General features: G+C 47.9%; 1 pseudogene; it reads left to right on the top strand.

Annotated features, from left to right (window-relative positions):
- Positions 1-23440, top strand: part of LOC113178543 (E3 ubiquitin-protein ligase RNF213-like) — a 96448-nt pseudogene that overhangs the window by 53882 nt on the left and 19126 nt on the right.

The raw sequence follows: 23440 nt of genomic DNA on the forward strand, positions 1-23440 counted from the left end.
TTGCCTTAGAGGAGCAGCATGTACAGTGTCAGGGGAAATGCATGCTTGGACTTAGAATTCAATGATGTCTGGAATGAGAATGCTCTTGTGTTGATTGGCAGAATCTTGGATTTGTCTGGATCTGTCAGATTGGTGCTGTGTGTCTGGGTTGAGTCCCAGCCATGCTGAGTGATGGGAGATTCCTCTGTTGACAGACACTCTCTCCTATATTCACTGCCAGTGAACACGGCAGGGACACTTCACGCATAGAAACCCATTAGATGGTGGGAGTTCTATTGTCACACACCTTTGTGCTTAGTGGAGAGATGGAGCCGCAGGATTGGAAATGGTTTCCTGGTTCATAATACAGCTGCCATAGTTGAGCTTTTGTAGTACCCTAACATGCAGATGCCAGCCTCTGTGAACAATAGACTGCAGATAGCCACATGCATTCAAGTGATTTTTTTTTTCATAAAGTCCCATCCAGGGTAGACTGCATTGAAGGTGTCTGCCAGGAAATCAAGTTTTAACTTCTACTTATGTCTCTTCTTTGCAGAATCCACATGTCCCCCAGTTCAGTTTTCTTGGTATCTTCCCCAAAGTCACCTGCAAACCTCCCAGTGAAGTGATAGCCATGGAGCTGAGCCCTGAGAGGAGCGTCATAGAGCCTGGAATGGATGAGAGAGAGTTCCAAAGTGCCACTTTCCAAAGACCTTACCAATATTTAAAACAATTCCATCAAAAAGAAAACCTAGACACATTTCACTATCAAGAAGGCTCTGTTGAAGGTACCCCAGGGAAATGGATCCAGCACCTACTCATATACTGCGGGGTCATCAACCCCTCCTGGTCAGAACTCTGGAATTTTGCTCGGTTCCTCAACTGTCAGCTCAAGGACTGTGAGGCCTCTCCATTCTGCAATCCAGGATGTACTGAAGACGCACTACAGGGCTTCAAGAACTTTGTGGTCACCTTCATGATCTTCATGGCAAGAGACTTTGCCACACCAACACTTCATACCTCTGACCAGAGCCCTGGGAAGCACACGGTCACCACGGATGGTGTCAATGAAGAAGAGCTCGCCCCCTTCACTCTCCGGAGGAGGTGGGAGTCAGAGCCTCACCCATATGTGTTCTTCAATGGTGACCACGAGACCATGACATTCATAGGCTTCCATCTTCGGCCCAATGAGAATGGCAGCGTTGATGCCATCAACCATCTCAATGGGAAGATAATCAAGAAAGATGTCATAACAGAAGAACTGTACATAAGGCTGTTGCTTCAAGGCGTGCCCTTCAATGTTGACTTTGATAACCTGCCCAAACACGAGAAAATCTTGAGACTCTGCCAGCCACTAGGAATTTCTTGGGCCCTGGACCCTGATGAAACATATGAGCTTACAACAGACAACATGCTCAAGATTCTGGCCATTGAGATGCGGTTCCGCTGTGGGATCCCAGTTATCATCATGGTAGAAACAGGCTGTGGGAAAACCAGGCTCATTAAATTCCTTAGTGATCTGCAGCGTTGTGGTGCCCAGGCTGAGACCATGAAGTTGGTCAAGGTTCATGGAGGAACAACTGCAGCCATGATCTACTCCAAAGTCTTGGAGGCTGAGAAAACTGCCTTATCCAATAAGGACCAACACCAGTTGGACACTATCTTGTTCTTTGACGAAGCCAACACAACAGAAGCCATAAGCTGTATTAAGGAAGTCTTGTGTGACCAGACCGTGGATGGCCAGCCACTGGAGGAGGGCTCAGGCTTGCACATCATAGCTGCCTGCAACCCTTACAGGAAGCACTCTCAGGAGACCATCTGCTGTTTGGAGTCAGCTGGTTTGGGGTACAGGGTCAGTGCAGAGGAGACAGCAGACAGGCTGGGCTCCATTCCCCTCAGGCAGCTGGTGTACCGTGTCCACGCCCTGCCCCCGAGCCTGATTCCTCTGGTGTGGGACTTTGGGCAACTGAATGACACTGCTGAAAAGCTCTACATCCAGCAGATTGTTCAGAGACTGGTGGACCACGTCAGGATCAACAAGAAGGAGACTTGTGTGATCACGGAAGTGCTCTCTGCCTCTCAGAGGTTCATGAGGAACACTAAAAGTGAGTGCAGTTTCGTCAGCCTCCGGGATGTGGAGCGCTGTGTGAAGGTGTTCACATGGTTTCATGGCTGCAGTGAGATGCTCTTGGTGAAGCTGAACACCTTTCTCTGTGAGACCAGTGTCAGCAAAAATAACTTCAGGAGAGACCCCGTCCTCTGGTCCCTGGTGATGGCTCTGGGGGTCTGTTACCATGCCTCCTTAAAGGAGAAGGAGTCCTACCGCAGAGCCATTTGCAGGTATTTTCCAGAATCATATGACAACAGCGGGGTCATCCTGGACGAGATCACACACGCACAGGATCTTTTCCTGAGTGGGGTGCCTCTGAGGAAAACCATAGCCAGGAACTTGGCTCTGAAGGAGAATGTCTTCATGATGATCATCTGCATTGAGCTGAAGATACCCCTCTTCCTGGTGGGAAAGCCCGGAACCTCCAAATCTCTCGCCAAGACCATAGTGGCAGATGCCATGCAGGGCCAGGCCGCATACTCCACTCTCTTTCCAAGCCTAAAGGAGGTCCACCTGGTGTCATTCCAGTGTAGCCCCCACTGCACCCCACAGGGCATCATAAACACCTTCAAGCAGTGTGCTCGCTTCCAGCAGGGGAAGGACCTGCAGCAGTACGTGTCTGTGGTGGTGTTGGATGAGGTTGGCTTGGCAGAAGATTCCCCCAAAATGCCCCTGAAGGCTCTGCACCCATTGCTGGAAGACGGGTGCATTGAAGGTGATCCTGCCCCCCACCAAAAAGTCGGCTTCATAGGTATTTCCAATTGGGCCCTCGACCCTGCCAAGATGAACCGGGGCATCTTTGTGTCCCGTGGCAGCCCCAGTGAGAAGGAGCTCATGGAGTGCCAGAGGGATCTGCTCTTCAGACAGCCTGGTGCAGGACAGGGTCCGAGGGTACTTTTCTCCTTTTGCCAAGGCCTATGAAACAGTGTGCAGCAGGCAGAACAAGGAATTCTTCGGGCTTCGCGACTACTATAGCCTCATCAAGATGGTCTTCGCCACCGCCAGAGCATCTAACAAGAAGCCTTCTCCACAGGATATTGCACATGCAGTCCTTCGGAACTTCAGTGGCAAAGATGACATCCCTGCTTTGGACATCTTCATGGCCAGTTTACCTGAGGTCAGGTACATAGGAGAGCTCAGGACCCTGGAGCTCATCAAGCAGAACATTTTCAGGGATATGAAGACGGCAGCAGTGGGGGAGCTAGAAGGAGCTGAATCCCGCTACTTGCTTGTGCTGACGAAAAACTACATGGCCCTGCAGATCCTGCAGCAGTTATTCTTCGGTGAGGACCAGCAGCCCGAGATCATCTTTGGTTCCAGTATTCCTGAGACAGTGTCGATGCAGAAATGAGCCCAGGTGGTGCTCAGCCGCACCACAGCATCTGGTGTGGCACAGTCCAGCAGGATCAGCTTGGCCTCCTCAGATACTCTGTGATACAGCTCCTGTGTCAGGTCCCTGGGGCCCTGCCTCTCCACAGCCTACAGCACCACAGAGGCACAGGCATCAGAGTGGTAGCTGATGAAGACGTCAGCAGGGCTGTACTGTGCCCAGCCAGGAACCGGATGGGAGCCTTCGACGTCAGCAAAGGCTGGCTGCTGCCCACTGCATGAGCTCCTGCACAATGCTTTTCTGCCACCGGTGCAGGGGTGGCAGAAAAGCATTGTGCAGGAGCTCATGCAGTGGGCAGAGCAGTTTGCTGACGTGAAGGCCCATCAGTTCCTGGCTGGGCACAAGTACAGCCCTGCTGACGTCTTCATCAGCTACCACTCTGATGCCTGTGCCTCTGTGGTGCTGTAGGCTGTGGAGAGGCAGGGCCCCAGGGACCTGACACAGGAGCTGTATCACAGAGTATCTGAGGAGGCCAAGCTGATCCTGCTGGACTGTGCCACACCAGATGCTGTGGTGCGGCTGAGCACCTCTACGCTGGGCTCATTTGCTGCATAGACACTGTCTCAGGAATACTGGAACAAGCAGCAGCATCACTCCTTTGCAGATTTCCTCCTGGCCCAACTTCACAATCTGGACCTGGAGCGCCACACCATTTTCACAGAGGTGACTGCCCCCATAGCGTTTCCTTTTTCTTTCACCCAAGAGCCCTTGCTCTCTGGTGCCAGAAGGTCTCAACTCCATTTAAGGCACTGTTCAGAAGGAAAACCGGTATGTCCCCTCCATGTTAGGCAAAATGAGGATAAGTCCATTTTGGTCTCTCTCACCTGTTTGTGAGCAGAGCTCTCCTCTGACAGCAGCACTAGGCACAGTGTTCACTGGGCCCACCCTGGTTATAAGTGATTGGCCTGCTTCTCATTCTTGGACAGCCTAAGAGTAATGGACGAGGTTGGTTCTCCTTAAAAGACACCGGCCTGCTGTGAGGGCTTGCTGGGTATGTGTCAGAGGCAGAGGAATCCTTGTGGCACAGGTGTTGAGTCTGAATTTGCATCTGTGCAGGAGACCAGGAAGGGACTGCTGACAGAGCTTGAAATTCAAGCTGTGAGTGCTGGGTTGTGGGGATGGGATAGGTGGAGAGACATGTGGAGGGCCTTGTGGATAGCCTTGAGCTTGGTCTTGACTGCACAGAGAGGAGCTATGAATGAAAGTGTATGTAGACATGCCCCAATGACTGGGTGATGGAAAGACAGTGGAGTAAGAGAGTGACATTGAGAGGATAGATCTGTCAGGAAGTTCTGGCATGGTGCAAACTGCAAATGGTTAGCTGGCAGCATGGGTGGGCTAATCATCAATTCCATGGAGGGTGGCAGGAGGTGGAGGACAGCCTTCCTGAGCTCACTGTAGCTTTGTGCTATCATCATGGAGACCCCAGGAAGGAACGATGGGTTTGGGAGCCAGTAGTGACATCTGTTTTGAATAGGTTTGATGTCTGCTGTGTGGTTGGATGTAGGAATAGGAAGCTTGTCAGTAAGGACAGGCCCAGAGAAGGGGACTAGATCCAGGTGGAGTGGCACATGCCTATAATCCCAGTGGCTTGGGAGGCTGAGGCAAGAGGATTGAGAGTTCAAAGCCAGCCTCAGCAACTTATGGAGGCCCTAAGTAACTTAGCAAGTCCCTGTCTCAAAATAAAAACTAAAAAGAAGGGTTGGGTTATCGCTCAGTGGGTAGACACCCTTGCATTCAATCCCTGGTACAAAAAAAATGGGGTCTGAAGAGCTGAGGTCCTATGTTCCTGGCGATGTCTGGGTTTGCACTATGGGGTGTGGTCCATGGCAGAGAATGGAGAACTATTGAGGGGAGGGAGCATTGCCAGTGGCTAACTCCTGATAGCATGAAATAAGATTACAAGAAGAAATGGCATTGTGCTGAGCCCTAAAGGATCAGGAGGCTCCCAGGTAGGGAAAAAAGCAAGAAGAGAGACATTGACATCTCAGGAGGAGATCGAAGCATCTTTTAGTCAGGGCAAGTCTTCTCTCTGACATCTGTTGACCCTGGAGGTTCTGCTTGCCTCAGCCACTCCTTGTATATAAAAACTGCTCTGGGTTGGGCTTCTTTCTGTCTGAGTGCCCACTGGCCCTGGGTTCTGACCCGGTGTTCTGTGTTCTTGCTTAAATTCAGCTGATTGCTTGTGTGCCCATGTTGCAGGTCACCACCTTCTCCAGACTGCCGACGAACTGTGACTGCGAAGCTCTAGGGGCAGAGGTGAAGGGCTTGGCCCCTAAGCCTGTGATCCTGTCACTGCAGCAGTTTGACACTGAGTACTCATTCCTCAAGGAAGTCCGGTGAGGCGCCCTGCCTGCCCATCACCCTTGGCCCCTGCCCTGGGAACGTGGTATCGCATGCCAGGGTGTGGTAACCACTTGTAAGGAACTCTGAGTACTATGGAGCCTCATTGCTCAGCCTCCTCGTATGCCCCTCTGGCCCCAGTTGTAAGACAGCTGTGTCCGTCTGTCTCCTGAGCACTGTGTGGCCCTTTTCTTCTCCAGTGGATTGCATCCTCACCTTGTGGAGAGAGACCCCACCTGGATGCTGGGTTCTGCATGGCCTGTGTTTCCCTTCACTTTGTGGAGTGTTATGATCCATGGGTTTTTTTTTTTTTTTTTTTTTTGCTTGTGCTGGGGATTGAACCCAGGGCTGCTCTACCACTGAGCCACATCCCCAGCCCTAATTTTTATTATTATTAATTCTGAGATAGGATCTGGCTGTGTTGCTGAGGCTAGCCTGGAACTGGTGACCCTCCTACCTTAGCCTCCTGAGCTGTGGCTGCCCATGTTTTAGGACAGAGGACTCACTTGGGTGATTCTCTTTTTCTTTCAGAAGCAGCTTAATGAAGACAGCCAGACGTAAAATCCTCATTGTCCAGATGGATTTTGATGATGGCGCTCACAGTGCTCAGCTCATTGCATCAGCTAAGTATGTTCTCAGCAGTTTTCTAGGAAAAATAAGAAGCCACAATCTCCCCAGGACATTTTGAAGAATTTTTTCCATGAAAACAGTGTGGAAATAAGAATAACTCTCCCTCCCAGCTCCTGACATGGACTAGAGAAGCTAGAGAGTAAAGGATGAAGGAAAAGGCCAGTAATGGCACAGAAATTGTGGAATGCAAGACCCGTCAATAATGGAATTTTTGTAGTATTTAGGAGAATATGTTAAAGCTGTGTGTGCAGTCATTTACAGTCCTTTTTTGATCATTTTGATTTTGAATCACATAATTAAAATTAAAGTTCAGTCTGGGATTTAGCTTGGTGGTACAGCACTTGCCTAGCATGTCTGAGGTCCTAGGTTTGATCCCCAGTACTGCCTAAAAAAAAAAAAAAGAAAAGAACTTATCATAAGTTTAAGGGCAGTAAGACTATATAAATAAATTAATATTTATTGAACATTTTTGTGGTGTTCATAAATCTGTAGCTTTCATAATTGCTGTGTTCTGTTACCTCATGTAATTAAGAGTGACTTCTGCCCCTTTAAAGTACTGGGAGCCTAGTACAAGTTAAGGCCTAGCCAGATCCTATAGGGAGGTGGTCTGCGGCCACTGGGTATGCAAGGGCCACCGTACCACACTGTACTTTCTCAAAATGGGAAGGCCAGTAAGCCCCAACCTCTGGCATGTGGGTGCCCTGAGACCTGCAGGGCGGGTGGGGATTCTGATCAGCCCTGAGAGGTAGGAAGTGATCCTGCCAATTGGAAGCCACCCTTCTCCTCTCATGAGAGTTGTGGTGGCCCCTGGAATTGTGTGGAATGTGGTAAAGTCCCAACAGCTCTTGGGACGAGGCAGCCATCTCACACCTTAGCTTTTGCTCCATTGCTTGCTTTGTTTTGATTTTTGTTTTCTCAATAGGTATTCTGCTATTAATGAAATCAACAAAATACAAGGAACTCAGGGCTGCATCTTCTTCTATTTCATCACAAAACTGTCCCGGATGAGGAACAGGGCATCCTACTGGGATTCCATGGAGGTAGGGCCAAAAGATGAGTGACTGTCTTTAAGTATGTCTGGGCTGCCTCTTGGGGTCCCATGCTGCATCTAGGTCAGACACCATCCCCATCTGTTTCCGGGCTTCTCTGGGCTCACTGTTCACAGCCATTGCTCTGGGACTTGCTGCTGCTGTGTCAGCATGGCTTGGTCTACCTCAGGAGTGCACAGGTCACTCTCCTGCTCCCACTCTTCATTATACAAATGACTCAGAGATCTTCCCCTTTCACACCAGCCCTAGTGCTGACTCTTTTGCATGTTCCTGGGAAAGTACTGTGTTCAAATCAGTCCATCCCTTTTTCTGTGGAAGGTCACCGGTTGGCTTATGTAAGACAGTTGGTATTTTGGAAAGAGGTAAACAAGTTTAATAATTTTATAGATGGAAAGTCAAACTGTCAGCACCTTGCAGCACTTTCTAATTATGGGACAGTAAGTATGGTAAGATGAACGTAAAGAACTGTGAACAGGATCCATGGAGACTTTGCATGACTACATAAATCAGCCTCAACACCCATGTTGATGGTGAGTGTGCTGATGTGATGTAGGGGGTCTGATGGGTTTTGGTGTGTTCAGGGATGTAGGCTTTGAGGTACCGATCATCACTCTGACAGTAGTGTGATTGAGCATCTGGACAGAAGTGTGCCCCTACTCATGACAGACAAGAAGAAAGCAGAAAGATGTGAGAAGACTTGGTGGCTTTGTTCTTCACAGGGCTGTGGCAGTCTGTGCACATTGATGACCTCCGAAGGTCCACAGTCATGGCTGCTGATGTGACTAAGCTGCAGAGTGTCACCATTAGCCAGCTGTTCATGCCAGGAGGCAGCCCAAAGTGTGAGTTGCAAGGTGGCAGACTGCAGAGGTCGGGGCGGAAAGGCAGGTGAAAGGTGCCAAGTTAGGCATCCTCCTGTGAAGCTGGAGTCAGGGCTGCCACATTTGAGTCACCTTTGAGTCTTGGCACCTGCCTGCAGCCGGAACTCAGAATGTGGCACTGAACTGCCTGGCTCATAGTCAACATAACCAGAGCCTTGGGAAGACCAAGAAGCAGCATCTAGTGTATCAGCTGGTGTGCTGTGGGTCATGTGCCAGCCCTCAGCCCAGGCTGTGGGGCACCTGACTAGTGGATGATGGATGTCCCCTTAACTGGAGCTGCCACTGAAGCTTGGGACAGGAAACCCTGGTGAGGCTCAGCCTAGGCACAGACCTGGTACTACCCACCCCCTTCCTTCTCCAAGTGGTGACTTGATTGTGTTCCCTTCATTTGCAGCGAAAGGCAACCAGGAGGAGGTGATGGAGGCAGAGACCAGCAAGTCAGGGGAGGTAGCAGAAATGGAAATGAAAAAGGAAGTTTCTGAGGAGATGGAAAGGGATACCATGGACCTGCGGGGCAGTGATGTGAGTTCTCCTCTGTTCCCCTGTTGGCTGCGGGTGGCTGATCTGGAGAAGCACAGGCAGCTGTGCCAGCATCAGGCTGAGTCTTGCCTTCTCTTTATGCTGGAAGTGTAGGGGACTTACCAGGACAAGATCTGCCTTTCCCTTCTTTATGAAGGCTCTTAGTTAGCTCTAGGAGCTGTCCCTCAACTACTGGCCAAATTCGTGATGTCAGCCATCACCTTGCCAGTGGTCCTCTGGGGGTGGGGCAGTACACTGGGATCAGCCGGGGGAGGTCAGTAGGTCAGCTTCACCATGGAGACTGGTCACTGTTGATTTGGGCAGGTGGACACCAGGCCACCTTCTCATGTGGGTAGCGTAGCTTTCACCCACCCTGGACATGGCAGCAGCAGACGATGTGCTGTCTCCCTTGGCAGGCACAGGTCCTGGACACCACCAGACTGCTGAGGAGCTGTGTGCAAAGTGCCGTGGGGATGCTCAGGGACCAGGAGAGCTGCCCGCACAACATGAGGAGAGTCACCATCCTCCTCAGCCTCTTGAACAGGGATAGTGTGTGCAGTGGTATGAGTCATGTCCCTGCTTCTCATCCTACCCCAGGAGGCCCTTCCTGAGCAGTGGGAATCAGGTGGCTGAGTATGGAGATCTGCCCTTCTAGGTTCCTGTGGCTTGGCAAATGCAGCTGTCATAGCGGGAATCTCAGGACATCTCATGAATTCTGCTCTAGAGTTGGCCTGGCCAGAGGACCTGTAGCTTCCCTCTGTGGGAGAACTGGTCAAGCAGCACAGCAGAGCCTCCAACTTGGTGCCCACAGGTGGACCAAATTATATCCTTTCTGCCTTTTCACAGCCGCGTTCTTGCGGATATCCAAGATGCGCCTCTCCTTCCTTCTAAAGAAGCAAGAAGAGAACCAGCTCTGCAGTCTGAAGGAGTGGGTGGGGCGAGAGGCTGCGAACCAGGATGCACTCCAGGAGGCCGGCACCTTCAGGTACTGCAAGCAGTGGGCAGTGTAGGGACCTACTATATCATCCCAGGGGAAGGAGCACACCAGGTGTTTCTTTCTCTACCTATGCGGGGCCAGAGCTATGTTTTTGCTCCAAGAGCCCAAAACAGACCTGGATGGTGGGCATGTGTGGGTTATTGGCCATGCAGGTGGTGGTCCGAGGGTGTTTATTGGCCACCTGGATGTTGGTCTTGGTGGATTGTTGGCCACCTGAATGGTGCTCATGGGGATGGTTGGCTTCCTTTCTCTGCTTTTGTGTCCTTAACTTTTTTCATAATAGAAAACTTTAAAAAAATTGTTCTCAGGATGTTTGCCAGCATGTCATAAACCAAAGCCAGGTTTGCCATTCAAGGTTATTAAAATTGAGATGGTTTTGTGCAGGGAAGTAACAGAAATTATCTTCCCATCCCTACAGCTTGAAGTAACAGCAAGTACAAAAATAAGACCCAGGAGTGTCATTTATTATCCATAATCATTTATTATCCTATAATACCATGACCCTTTTCTTCAGACTTGAGACAACCTTTGAGGAGCCTGTGCTATGGGGACAGGAGGGTTGCTCAGGGTCTCAGATGGAGGGTCTGAGGGTCTGAAACCACCTGTTGGCTGGATGATCTTAGGCCACTGAGGTTCTCCAGGTCCCTCCAGCTCTGCCCTTCTGACCCCCTGGCTCCAGGCCTGCTGCGCCACGTGGCCCACAGGGGGAATGTGGGCGATGGCAGAGTCCTGAGAGGCCAGGGCCCATGGGTGCTGGCTTCCTCATCACAGGAAGTTTTCTGTTTCAAGTTCTCTCTGCAGTGCTCCTTGACTTCTTTCCTAGTTACATTGTCTGAAGGAAGTTTGTGAGCCCAGAAACTGAACATGCTTTTGTCTCCCTGAATTGTCTGTCTCCCTTTCCTAGCACATGTCCAAGCCATGTCCCATCGCCCCTTTGCCACTGTTGCTCTGGCCTTGATGGGTTTGCCAGCCTCCCTTTTCACTGCCCCATGGTCTCCACAGCACCCGAGACCAGTTTCTTCCCCGTGGTCACCAGCAACACCCAGGAACAACTGGACCTGCTTGCACTGTACCCTCAATGCTCATTTCTGAGGCTGGCAGGATGTCATGACACTTCACCAGCACTGTGTGTCCAGGACTTAATGTCACATACCCTTGGGGCTAGATAGGAAGCCTCCTTGGAGTCCTTTATGCCAGGAGTCCTCTGGTTTTTAGTTCATCATGTTATGCAGCCTGTTGCCTTCATTTTTTTTTTTTTTTTGATTCTCAAGTTGTTTTAAATTTGGTCTCTTGGAGACCCTCTGCGGTGACTGTTACTCTGGAGCACTTTTCAGGGCTCTCAGCTGCTCCGGCCCAGGGCCCCTTTCACCACCTCCCCCACATCCATTGTGTGTGTTCTAGTCTGGGGTCTTAAGTCAAGGTCATTGTCCTTGCCTAATGGGATTTTTTTTCTCAGTATAATGTTTTTAAATTATCTCTAGAATCCTGTGTACTATATATCCAGAAAAAAAATTCCCTACAAAGGGCTTCACTTTTTTCCCCCAAAACAAATATTTATTAATTCTTGTCTTTTATCATGAGTAAAAAATATATCATTTTAGCATGAACGTGAGATGTAGTTAATTCAACCAATTAAGCACTGTCAGTCTAAAGTACTCAGGGTTAGTTACAGAAACACCTATAAGAAAAGCCGAATTCTAGATAAACATGTTTTCTTATTTAACTTTGTATCAAATTTAGTTTGATCTCTTCATCTTTATTTTATCTATAGCTACTTTTTTTCTTAAAATATTCATTTAATTTTTTTAGTGAAGTTGGTCTTTATTTGATTTGTTTATAGAACCTAGTAGGCTTGTTCTGAAAAAAATTATATAAAAATGCAGCAAATATTTCTTCACCTTTTCAAGGCACTAGTTACTGTTATTAGATGTAGAATGAAGTTCTATCCAATCCTGCTAACTAATCTTAAGACAATTGCATTTGTGAATCTCTTGTACTTAAAAGTGATAGAAACTTCAATTTGCAGCCCTGGCTTGTAAGCTAGATGGCTTATTGACACAGAGGAAGGAGGTGTCAAGAACAGCACTGGCTGTGATACTGAGCCACTGTCCCCTATCCCCTGTCCCACTCTGCTGCAGGCATACCCTTTGGAAGCGAGTCCAAGGCATAGTCACCCCTCTGCTGGCCAGCATGATCTCTCTCATCGACAGAGATGGCAACCTCGAGCTTCTGATCAGACCAGACTCACCAGCCTGGGCCCAGGACCTGTGGATGTTTTTTTTTAGTAACACTAAGTTGCTGAACATTCCGCTTGTGATGAATAACATAAGGTGAATGAAAATCCACACGTCACCCTCAGTAGCTCTCCTGGGCTTGAGAACGTAGGCTCTGTTTTCCAAGGAACGTTTCGCCAGCTCCTTCTACATCCTAGAGGCCATGGCATCCTGCAGGCCTTTGTTGCATATCCTCTCTCCTTATTTTCTTCTCTCAGGGCACCTGTGATAGCTCAGAAAGCCAGGTTGGACTCTGTGTGCAGTGGGGACACTGCCCTTTGGAAAGAATATGTCCTTAATCATGCTCATGCTCCATTATGCATGATCTCTCTCATCGACAGAGATGGCAACCTCGAGCTTCTGATCAGACCAGACTCACTATCCCTGTTTTGTGCGGGGCCTTCCCAAGTTTCCTGTTCAGATTGCAGGGACTTCATTTGTGGAATGTAGGCCAATAAGGTGCAGGGGAGGGACAGGCGCAGGCACTGGAGACCTGTTTCTGCCTGAGGCTTTGGGCCCCTCCTAGGCCCTGCATAGGTGGCCTGCTTCATTCTATCTGTTATCAGGGGTTATGAGGTAGCCCACCAGTTCTTGTTCAGCAGGAGTCCTGGCCATCAAAGGAGACAGCAACTGTCTATGCAGCCTTGTTTTATTTTGATGTGGTGCAGAGGATGGAACCCAGGGCCTTACACATGCCAGGCAAGCACTCTACCATGGAGCCACCTCTGGCCCACAGCAACTTCACCTCTCATTCTCCTCACCTCACTGCAGATCCAAGAGTGAGATGTCCTCCATCATGGTGCAGAACTATATGAGCCTTCCCGAGGGTGCTTGCAACAGTGTCCCCTTCAGCTGGAGAATCAGGGACTATGTGGAAGAGCTCTGGGTCCAGGCCCAGTACATCATGGATGTAAAAGGTGAGACCTGCTCAACGTGGGCCCGATGCAGCCCTGGTGAAGCAGCCTTTATCCACAAAGACACTGCCTGACCATCAGTGGGCAGACAGCAGCCAGCACCTGGTAAATTCTGGGACTTGTAGTTTTCACACTTTGCATGTGGAATAGGCTCAAGTTCATGTCCTGCCTTCATTTTGAAATTTCTGCTGAAGGAGTGAGAGTCATCAGGAGGCCAGAAGCCTGTAAGTCACACCATCAAGTGAGCCTGTGAGGTGATTTAGTAGTGTACTGAGCAGCAGGCTGGTGAACTGGAGTATGTTCCAGCAGGGACGGGGCTTGCTACCTGCTGCAAGTTGACCATTCCTGTCCTGAGGCTCAGAACCAGGAAAGGTCCCCTTTAAACTTTCTCAGCAAATGCCAGCAATGAAAGTGTGTCCCCTTCTTCCATGATAAGCCGTTCATCCATCCTGAGTCACACAAGCTAGAGAGTGTGTGCTTTGCTGTCACTTGCTGGGGGCTGAGTTTGGCCATAGTCATTCCAAAAAAGCCAGTGGCAGGGCTGTGTTTTTGGAAGTCATCTTTCATGTACACATGAACTCATCTTTTCAGCATTCACTTAGAGAACCAGTAAAAAAGTGAACTTGTTTTCCTGGGTCTGTATTCTGCTGCATATCCTAAACCAATGTGAAGCAGTCTGTTCCCTGCTGAGAGGGTGTTTCTTCACCTAGGACAATGCCCTACCCAACCCTGCTGGTCCAGCAGAGTGTGCAGCTGGGAGCCAACTCCCCATCTGCTGGAAGGCAAATCTCCTGGTTGGCATAGTCTCTGGCCCCAGCCCTGATGAGTAGCCCTCTCAGTCCTGATTCCCTAGGAACCCAGGGTTACTGGAGCCCATTACACTGAATACTCATGCAGCACAAAACTCAGACTCCCTCAGATGTTTTTTTCTTGTTGGGGCTAGCATGGCCTAAATTGAATGTTGATCCTGCCTTCCTTTCTGTGTCCCCTAGTCTATACATCCACCAGTCTCTAGTCCCATAAGGCAACTAATATCACTTTGTCTCTGAGTCACCCCCAGGGGCTGCTCTAGCCTATGGCTCTCCTTCCTGGGGAGCAAACTTCTCTCAGCTTGTGGCTTCAATTGTCTCAAGCCACTCTGGCTTCCTCCCTGCAGGACGGTCAGATAAGTTAGTAGAAATCTTCCAGCAGACTCCCCTGGGCATGTTTCTTGCCAAGCTCCCTGGAGAGCAGCATCAGGAGCTGGTTCAGTGCTACTTGAGGGACTTCTTGCTTTTCACCATGAGAGTATCCACCGGGGAGGAGTTGAAGGTAGGTATCCACTCAAGGTCATGTGTGGAAATTGCATGGTCTGGACTGGGGACAAACATGGGAACTCAGCTTTTGATAGCTAGTGCTACCATGTAGGTTCATCTGCGCTTGATGAACCCTGTCAAGTGCCAGGCATTCATTAGAACAGAATGAAGCCATGCAGAATGCTAGGCTAAGAATGTCCCCTGAGCTGCTCAGAACACAGGGCCAATCCTCATCACTCCCCAAGGCCTCCAGGAATGCACATTCTAGTAACTTGAGAAGCTTTCCAGATTCCTTGTATCACCCCTCTTGAAATTGTTGAGTTTCTCTTGACAAAATTAAGATAAATATGTAACTGACCTCTTAAGGTAAGAATAATGAGTGAAATTCAGTGGAAAGATTGATAGATTTTGGTTTTGGTGCTGGGGAGAAAACCTAGAGCCTCAGTCCCACTAGGCAAGTGCTGACTGCAGAGCCAGAGCCCAGCCCAAGATGGAAACTCAGCTGCCTGGTAGTCACACGCAGAGCAGAAAAAGAAGGTGGAGAATATAAGAGAATATACTCTAGCCAGCATGATGAAAGGTTAGCAAGGAGTTTGCAGAGAATGAGCAGAATATACTCTTATTTTTTAAATGGGTAGAAGTTATAAGCCAGCTACACAGGGTGTAATTGTGCAAGTTTCTAGAAAGCTTTGCTCACATGCTTAGCCCTACCAGTGACTCAAGAGAACATATAGAGTCTCTAGATGCCAGTTGTACCTGCTCATCTGGCAAAACTTAGTTTTCAAAAAGAAGGGAGGGCTTACAGGCTTCCTGGGCAGATGCTGAGCAGTGGTCATGGCAGGGTGATTAGAGAGCCTGCCCCCCCCCCACAGCAAGGTTTTCCTGCTTTTTGTCTGATTATGAAGAATTAGAAACAATTTGAATGTCCAATAAATGAAGAAGGGACAAATTATAGTATGTCCATTTTAAAATGGTTGTTTGCAACCATTGAAAAACAATGTTTGCACAGATAATGAGTGATAGAGGATTCTCATAATCTAATCTTGAGTGGAGAAAATCAGGAACACAGTGATCTTGAATTGAGGATGATTCTGAGGAAAGGCACAGCTAGGAAAATGGCTAGAGGCTCTACTGAAAAGCAATCGGAAGATAGGAAGTCTGGGTTGTAATTCTCTTTTTTTTGTGATTTTTGAATAGTTCTGATTTCCCACAGGAAAACATCTCTTTATAATTTAAAAGTTCATACTGAAAACCTTTCAAAACCCTAGTTTCTGCAGATGGCGCTGTGGTGCTGTGTCTGTGAGCTGCGAGCAGCCTCAGAGAGGCCCGAGGAAGGGCTCTACCTGCCTTGGGTGCACCTGGCCTATCAACATTTCAAGACCCGGCTGCACAACCTATCCAGAATCTTGACCATCCACCCACAGATTCTACAGAGCCTCACTGAAGTTGTACAGAAGCACGACATGGCTGGCAGTGAGATGGTACAGCCCCCCTCAGGAGAGATCCTTTAGGGGCCTGGGAGTCAGCATAGCCCAGAGGTGTTGGGAACACCTGGATAGTGCTTCCTCTATCCCAAGACCCAAAGGAGCAGGTTATGAGCCTGGAATGCAAGGACACACTCTGCCAGGACCTCTGGCCGAAGAGGCCCTGTGGGGTCATGTGACCACTCTCCTCTTCCCAGACACTAGATGTGTTGGCTGCAATGGCCTGTGCTGAAATGCTGATAAGAGACATCTTGAAGCCAAATCCCCAGGCCTGGCTACAACTGGTGAAGAAGCTGTCCATACCGCTGGAGCTCGTCTGCTCGGATGGGTACTTGCGAGGCAGTGGGAGCACAGCCAGAACTGTCACTGTGGAGATCAGGTGAGACCCAGAGCCCGGCTCTCCCTGGCATGCTCGGCCTGTGATCATCAGTGGACTCCAGGTCCTGGCACACCTGGAAGCAGGGTGAGCAGGTGCTCCTTCCACGGGAAGGGCTCTTTGTGCACTTACTCTGCGCTTGATGTACCCTGTCAAGTGCCAGGCATCTCGTTAGATGCTTGAGAAAGAGGATAACCACATGCAGGGAGGCCATGGTGCGCCAGAGCCACAGAAAGGCAGGTTATTCAGCTGCACCTGGAGAACCACTGTGGTGGCAAGGAGCCATTAGAATGGACCGGGGCAGGCAGGGCAAGCAGAGGGGCAGGCCTTCAGGGTGGGGAGGGTCCCAACCTGTGCTATGCTGTGAGGGTCAAGAGGAACTCACTGTGTGAAGGATTATGAGAGAGTGAGCACAGTGGCTGAGCATGCTGAGATAGCAAATTGAGACCCAAAGTCCTGCCTGCATGGAGAGCTGGGGGAGTGCTGAGGGCAGGGCTGGTGGATAATCCCTCCTGTCAGCTCGCCTTCCCGTGCTGCCTTACACCTGCCTTCTCATCCCTCCTCCTGTCTCAGAGTTCTCTGTTGGAGCTGAGTGTGTAATACCCTCTTTTGACAGAACCCAGTGGAGTCGTGTTTTCTCTATTGCACTCTTTGTGGAACACGTGCTCCTGGGGACTGAGAGCCAGATTCCTGAGCTGGGCCAGCTGGTGACCAAGTACGTCTTCTCACTAGACAAGGTGAGCACGGGCAAGTCTCTTGGTGGGATGCAGAGACATGTGTTGTTCATGAGTTTGCCCTGCCTGATTGCTATATCGTGGCATCTCACTTAGGGATAATAATGACTATGTAGAACGGGACTTTTGCAGGAAACTTGCTTGTGGATGCTTTGCAAGAGCTGAAGAGTTAGGCTCCACCCACCTCCAAGCTGACCTAGAGCAGGCCAGCATCCTAGCCCTCAGGGACAAAGTCACCACCACCCTGAGCAGGGTGAAAGTGATGCAGGAGAATGCCACTGGAGGGGGGGACTTCAAAATACATGAAATTCATTGGACCACTGGAATAGAAAACCACTGAGCCTCTGCTCCCAACACCAGATAAAGCCAATGGTAGCACAACCAGTGCCCCTCAGAGAAAGCCACCATCCTGTGGCTAGGCTGTCTGGCAACAATGGTCACTCAGCACAACCAGATTCCCACCTCTTTCACCCCATGACCTGGGCTAGGGTAACTGTTGTGTGATCTCATCCTGTGGTTGGAATGCCATTGACCTCCAGAGTGCCCACTGTCAGGGTGTCTGAGAAAGGCCATTGTAGACAGGTATGCAGCCTTTGAAATGCAGGCAGGCACATAGGAAATAGATTGGCATACCCAGACTTGACCAGAATGTCAGAGGCCTTGTGACGGTTGTGATTGCTGTGAACTTTGGTGTTCACCAACTTATTTGAGGCCTGCTTTTACTACTTTTGGATGTATAACTAGAAGGGGACTCACAGTATCAATTTATTAAATTTCTCTGTCTCTCTCTCTCTCTTTTTTATTTTGTCCTGGTGATAGAATGCAGGGGTGCTCTACCACTGAGCTACATCTCAGCCTCTTTTTAAATTTTGAGTCAGGATTTGGCTAGGTTGCTGAGACTTGCCTTGAACATGTGATCCTCCTGCCTCAGGCTTCTTGATCGCTGAGTATGTGCTACCTTGCCTGGTTCAGAGTTTTTTGTTTTGTTTTGTTTTAAAAATGAAGAATTTTAATAGAATTTAATAATGAAGAAGTTTGTTTTTAATAATGAAGAATAATGTTTTAATAATGAAGAGCTTTTTTAGAATACTTTTATTTATTCCTTTATTTTATTGTGGTGCTGAGGATAGAACCCAGAGCCTCACACATGCTAGTCTAGTGTTCTACCACTGAGCTACTACCCCAGTCCTCAGAGGGTTTAGATATTCATTGCCATAATAGCTAGTGATGCTGAGCTCCTTTTCTTGTGCTTCTCAGGTATTTATGTATCTTTGGAGAAATGTCTAAGTGCTTTATCCATTGCTGAGTTGGTTTGTTAATTAACAAATCAAATTTATCAGGATAATAAACACACATCATTTCCAAGTTTGATCAATCCTGGGAATTCAAGGATGGCTAAAAAATATCTATGAATGTCATCAGTTATATAAGCTAAAAAATAAACTCTAAATAATAATTTCAAAAGGTAAAGAGAACATTTGAAAAAATGTATGATTTAGAAAAAATATACCCTCGGCAAAGTAGCAATAGGAAACTATTCTTATTTGTATAATGCTCTTATAGAACATCAGTACTAACATTGATACCACAGGTTACCAGTGACAAGTTTTGCTTCCTTACATGGTGAAGTTTGAACATTAGAGAAACATGCAGAGGCAAGCATGTAAAGCATATTTAAAAATGGGTAACATAGACTTCTCCCAGAAGGGAGAAGGGGGCCATAGCCGGTATCCTGGTATCCCAAGAAGTGAGGGTGTTCTGCCTTTTTATATGTTCTAGGCTTCCTTTGTTCTCCTGTTCTCTTCTCTTTTATCTCTCTCCTTCCTGTGTAAGTGACTAGGCCCAGAAGATGCTTGGTGGGATGGCCAAAAGGTGAAAAGCAGATGGGCTGGAGGGGTCAAAGTGGAGTGAAGTGGGCAGAAAGGGGGCTTAATTAAAACTCCCTATAGGGAGGGACAATCCCTGGGACAGGTTACCTTAGCAACATGTTGGAGCAGGGGCAGGTTATCTTGATGAGGGTGGAGAAGTGTTCTGAAGAAATTAACATTTCAATCCTTCCATTCTCTGAATTGACCCATCAGCCTGTCTAATTCTGGCTTCAATATCACGCCTGACCACAAACTCTCAGAAACAGCCATTAAATCATTAAATTCACTATCCTGCATTGCTGAAGATGTGCATTTCTAAATGAGTGTCCTGGACACACTTTGATTTATTTTGTGGTCCTCAGGTGGAACTCTGGGCCTCATTCATGCCAGGAAAGGGCTGCACCACCCAGCTGCTTTCCAGCGCAGCTTCTTGTTTTTACTGAAGCAGACATACGCTAGACTGTTAGTACAGCACTCTTTAGAATCGTGAAAACCCAAATACACACTAAATATCCATTACTGGAAACAGGTATCTGAATTATTCATGGGAGCTGCCATACAGTGGTTAATGCCAGTGATCTGCAGCTGATCTCCCAACCAGGAACTCACAGAATTGGGCCTGCAGTGGGGCCTCCCAGGCCACAGGGTTTAAAGGGCAGAATGGCACAGGACGATGGCAAGATGTTTACACAGGCACACAAGACCTCAGAGAAGCTTAGGAATGTGGTTACCGGGGAGCGGAGGGGGGAAACTTAATTAGAAAGGGCTGCCTGTGCTGCCACAACTGGATCTATGTGTTGTTCCTTTAAAATATGATATAACTAGGGGTGGCAGTACATACCTGTAGCCCAGCTCCTCAGGTGGCTGAGGCAGGAAGATGGCTTGAGTCCAGGAGTTTGAGAGCAGCTTGGACAACACAGCAAGATCCCATCTCTAAATAAGTAAATAAATAAAACAAGATCTAAAGCCAATATTACAAAAATGCTGAGGTCTCTCAGAGCTTAATGGTGTGTAGCAATGGTCATTACATTACTATCATTTAAAGATTGAAATTCATCAAGAGAAGGGAAGGGGCAGACCTGAAAAGAAAAGGAAGGAAGAGGGAAAATTTAGACACTGGGAATTTGGTTCTTCTCTTTTAAAAGCAGCAGAGCCACAAAGAGATAAAAGGATGGGAAACTGCTAAGAATCCCTGAGGCCTTGGGCTGCCCCTCCTCAATGGGTGCCACCCCTCACCAGGCCTTTCTCCTCCAGTGTCTTCAAGGGAACCCTGACCTCAAGACCCACAGGCCCTTTGTGGCTGTGATGACCATTCTCTGTGAGTGCAAGGAGCAAGCCAGCAAGAGCCTAGCCAGGTGAGAGAGGGTCTGGGCTCCAGGCGGGAGGGATTGCTGCCCCTGGGGTGCTGGTGTCTGCCTTGGAGATTGAAATTTAAAGATTGGATTTCAGGTTTGGAGTTCAGCCATGCCTCATTTGCCTGGGAGATGCTCAAGATCCTGTGTGTCTGCCCTGTGACCATGTGTACTGCTTGCCTTGCATCAAGATCTGGCTCGTCTCCAGGCAAATGACCTGCCCCTACTGTTTAACTGTCCTGCCAGAGGAGTTCTCTATGACAGTTTCCCAAAAGCACAGGTAAAACACTTTTCTCTTTAAAAGTCTTCCTCTTTTTTCTGTCCTTTTTTCTCAAATATAATATTCAGAAATTCAATTTCTATTAACCTCCATCTGATAAAAGCCTGGCTTCAGAGAACTCTCTGAAGTGAGACTCCCTTTGGGGTATCTCAGAATTCCTCTCCCCAAGACACACATGTCCCGCAACATTTTGAGACAGCAAAATTCAGAAACTAATAAATGAAGCCCTTGAAAGAGACCCAAGAAACTTAGATACAGCTTTTCTATCCTCCTTTTCATCTGAGTGGTGTGTACAGGAGTGGACTCCAGGCCTTGTGCAGGCTAGGCAAGAAAGCCCTCTACTATCAAGCCACACACCTGCTCTTGCCCAGCCTTTGGGAGGTGCGGGAAGAGAGCTATGGTGCTGTGGGCTTCAGACCATGGTCATGCTCCATCCCTGGTGGCTTTGCCCTCTCTTTCCTCCCAGTAAAGTGTTCTGTGACAGGCTTTGCCTGGTTCAATGATGGAGGCGTTCCTGAAAGAGATGTGAGTAGAAACTGTCTGCAGTTTTGAAGACAAACTAATTAACAGAAGTAGACACTTGCATCTGTTGATGTAAAATGATTTGCTGTCTGAATCTCAAATCATTCTGCATGCAGGGATTTGGGAACACTCTGAATCCTCTGACTGGGTTTTCACTGTTTCCTCAGGGTGGCCATTGGGAAACACGCCCAGTTCCGGCAGATGTGCAACAGTTTCTTCATGGATCTGGTTTCTACCATGTGCTTCAAAGACAGTACCCCTCCTCAGAAGAGTGTGATTGATGAGCTGCTGTCTCTACTCTTTGTGCGGAAGGAGCTTTTGAGAGATGCTCCCCAACGTGAGTTACTTTTTTCCTTCAAACCTTGATTCGGTTACTCTCTGTTTTGTGCCATGATATGAGCAGTAGCACCTTTTTCTTTCTGGCTAAGGATACCGGGAACACACCAAGTCTCTCTCGCCATTTGATGATGCTGTGGATAAGACTCCTGTCATCCGCTCCGTGGTGCTGAAGCTGTTCCTGAAGTACAGGTGGGAGTGGCTCCCTGAAGGCACACTTGTCTGAGGCCTCAGTTTCTCTGGGCTGAGCTGTGCTTGGTCTTTGTGCTGCCAAATATCCTAGCTCATGATCTGGGAAAGTTTCTTCAGTGCGAGGAAACCTGGTCTCTGTTGCTTATGTTTAGACACTGAACCCTGTGGGCATGTGAGTTGGACATTGCCAGGGTCTGGTACAAGTAAGAAGACAGAGTTCTGGGAAGGACCCTTGGTGTGATGAAGCATGCAGAACCCATGCATTATGAATGGTGGTTCTGACCCTAGCTTCATGGCCACCCCAGGGTGTGATTTGCAGGTGGTAACTCAGACTGTACCTTAGCCTCTTAGCCTCAGTGTCCTCCAGTTCAAGATTCCACAGCACGCGGACTATGTGTTTTCTCAGTTAGACAGGCGGTCAGTGATGTTCAAGCATGGTGTCCTCTGGCTGATCCTGTGTGTTCATTGAGCTTCAATTCTCAGCGTGCTGGCAGAGACCCTTTGGTGGGGAGGGGTCCCAGACCTCAGAGTTTTTAAAAATAATCCTGAGACAGTAATTTGCCTATTCAACATGTCCATATTTGCAGTAACATTGCCAAAGCTTCTTTGCATGAAGGAAATTGCAACCATAGTCATGGTCATCTTCTCCACTGTGCATATGTAGTTTTTCAAATGCCAGTTTCACATATGAGCCTTACTAAATCTCAACCCCTGGGGTTTCAATTTTTTAAAAATATTTCTTATAGTTGAATGCATATCTTTATTTTGTTTGTTTATTTTTATGTGGTGCTGAAGATGGAACCCAGTGCCTCAAACCTGAGGAGAAAGTGCTCCACCACTGAGCTAAAACCTCAGCCTGAGGCTGTGATTTTTAATGTTGTGTAGAAGCAGGAAATAGATCCAAAACATTGCATACCAGGGGACAGTGGTTATCTCAAAGAATTCCACTCCTAAATGTCTCCAGATAAGAATTGGCTGCTTTTCTCAGGCCTTTCCAGTTTGCCTGAACCAGTGACCACCAGACCACAGATCTCTGGTGATGTTGATGAATGTAGGTAGGTATCTACAACAACAGGTTGTAGACTAAAAAGATGCCAACATCTCAAGATATGCTTTACTCAGCTAACCAAAGCTTTTCCAAATGACCAATGCCTGATGTCACAGAATCAAAAAATGATGCAGTGGCTGGATATGCAGCTCAGTGATAGAGCTTTTGACTAGCACACAGTGAGGCCCTTGATTCAATCCATAGCACTGGGAAAAATTCATAACAGAGTAGTCTATGGGATTGTAATATAGTTGATGATGAAAATAACTGACATGGTATCAAGTCCCATAACCAGCCTTCAGAAATGATCACTTTTAAAGTGTTGGTACAGTATTGAAAAAGAATAACCCCAAAGATATATAAGGACTATTAAAAAATTCTTCCTTTTCCAACTACATCATGTGTGAGGCCAGGTTTTCTTTATATGCTTCAATATAGCATCAGAAACAGATGTAGGAAGTCAGCTGACTTCTGTTAAACAAGGCTTCCAAGAATTATAGGACTATAAAAAAGCCACACTTCTAAACATCATTAACACATGTGGGTTTATTCTTTTTATCTTAAATGAATTGATAAATATTCTTGAACTTTTTTAGTTTTAATTTCTAATACCATAAACATTGATAGATTTGACCCACATGAACAAAAAATTTCTTGCAGTTTTCAATAAATTTTAAGCCTGTAAAAGAGCCCCAAACCAAAATGTTTGAGAACAGCTGAACTGCAATATGGAATTCCATATTCCTCCAAGAGTGTGCAAACATTTTTAATAAAAAGCTGTTAAAGCTATATATCTGCATATGTATGTATTATACCTTTATACTCTCACAGAGAAAGAGTTGGATAATAGATTGATTAATAGATGCGCTTT

The sequence above is a fragment of the Urocitellus parryii genome (assembly GCF_045843805.1).
Source record: "Urocitellus parryii isolate mUroPar1 chromosome 13 unlocalized genomic scaffold, mUroPar1.hap1 SUPER_13_unloc_1, whole genome shotgun sequence".
Classification (NCBI taxonomy): Eukaryota; Metazoa; Chordata; class Mammalia; order Rodentia; family Sciuridae; genus Urocitellus; species Urocitellus parryii.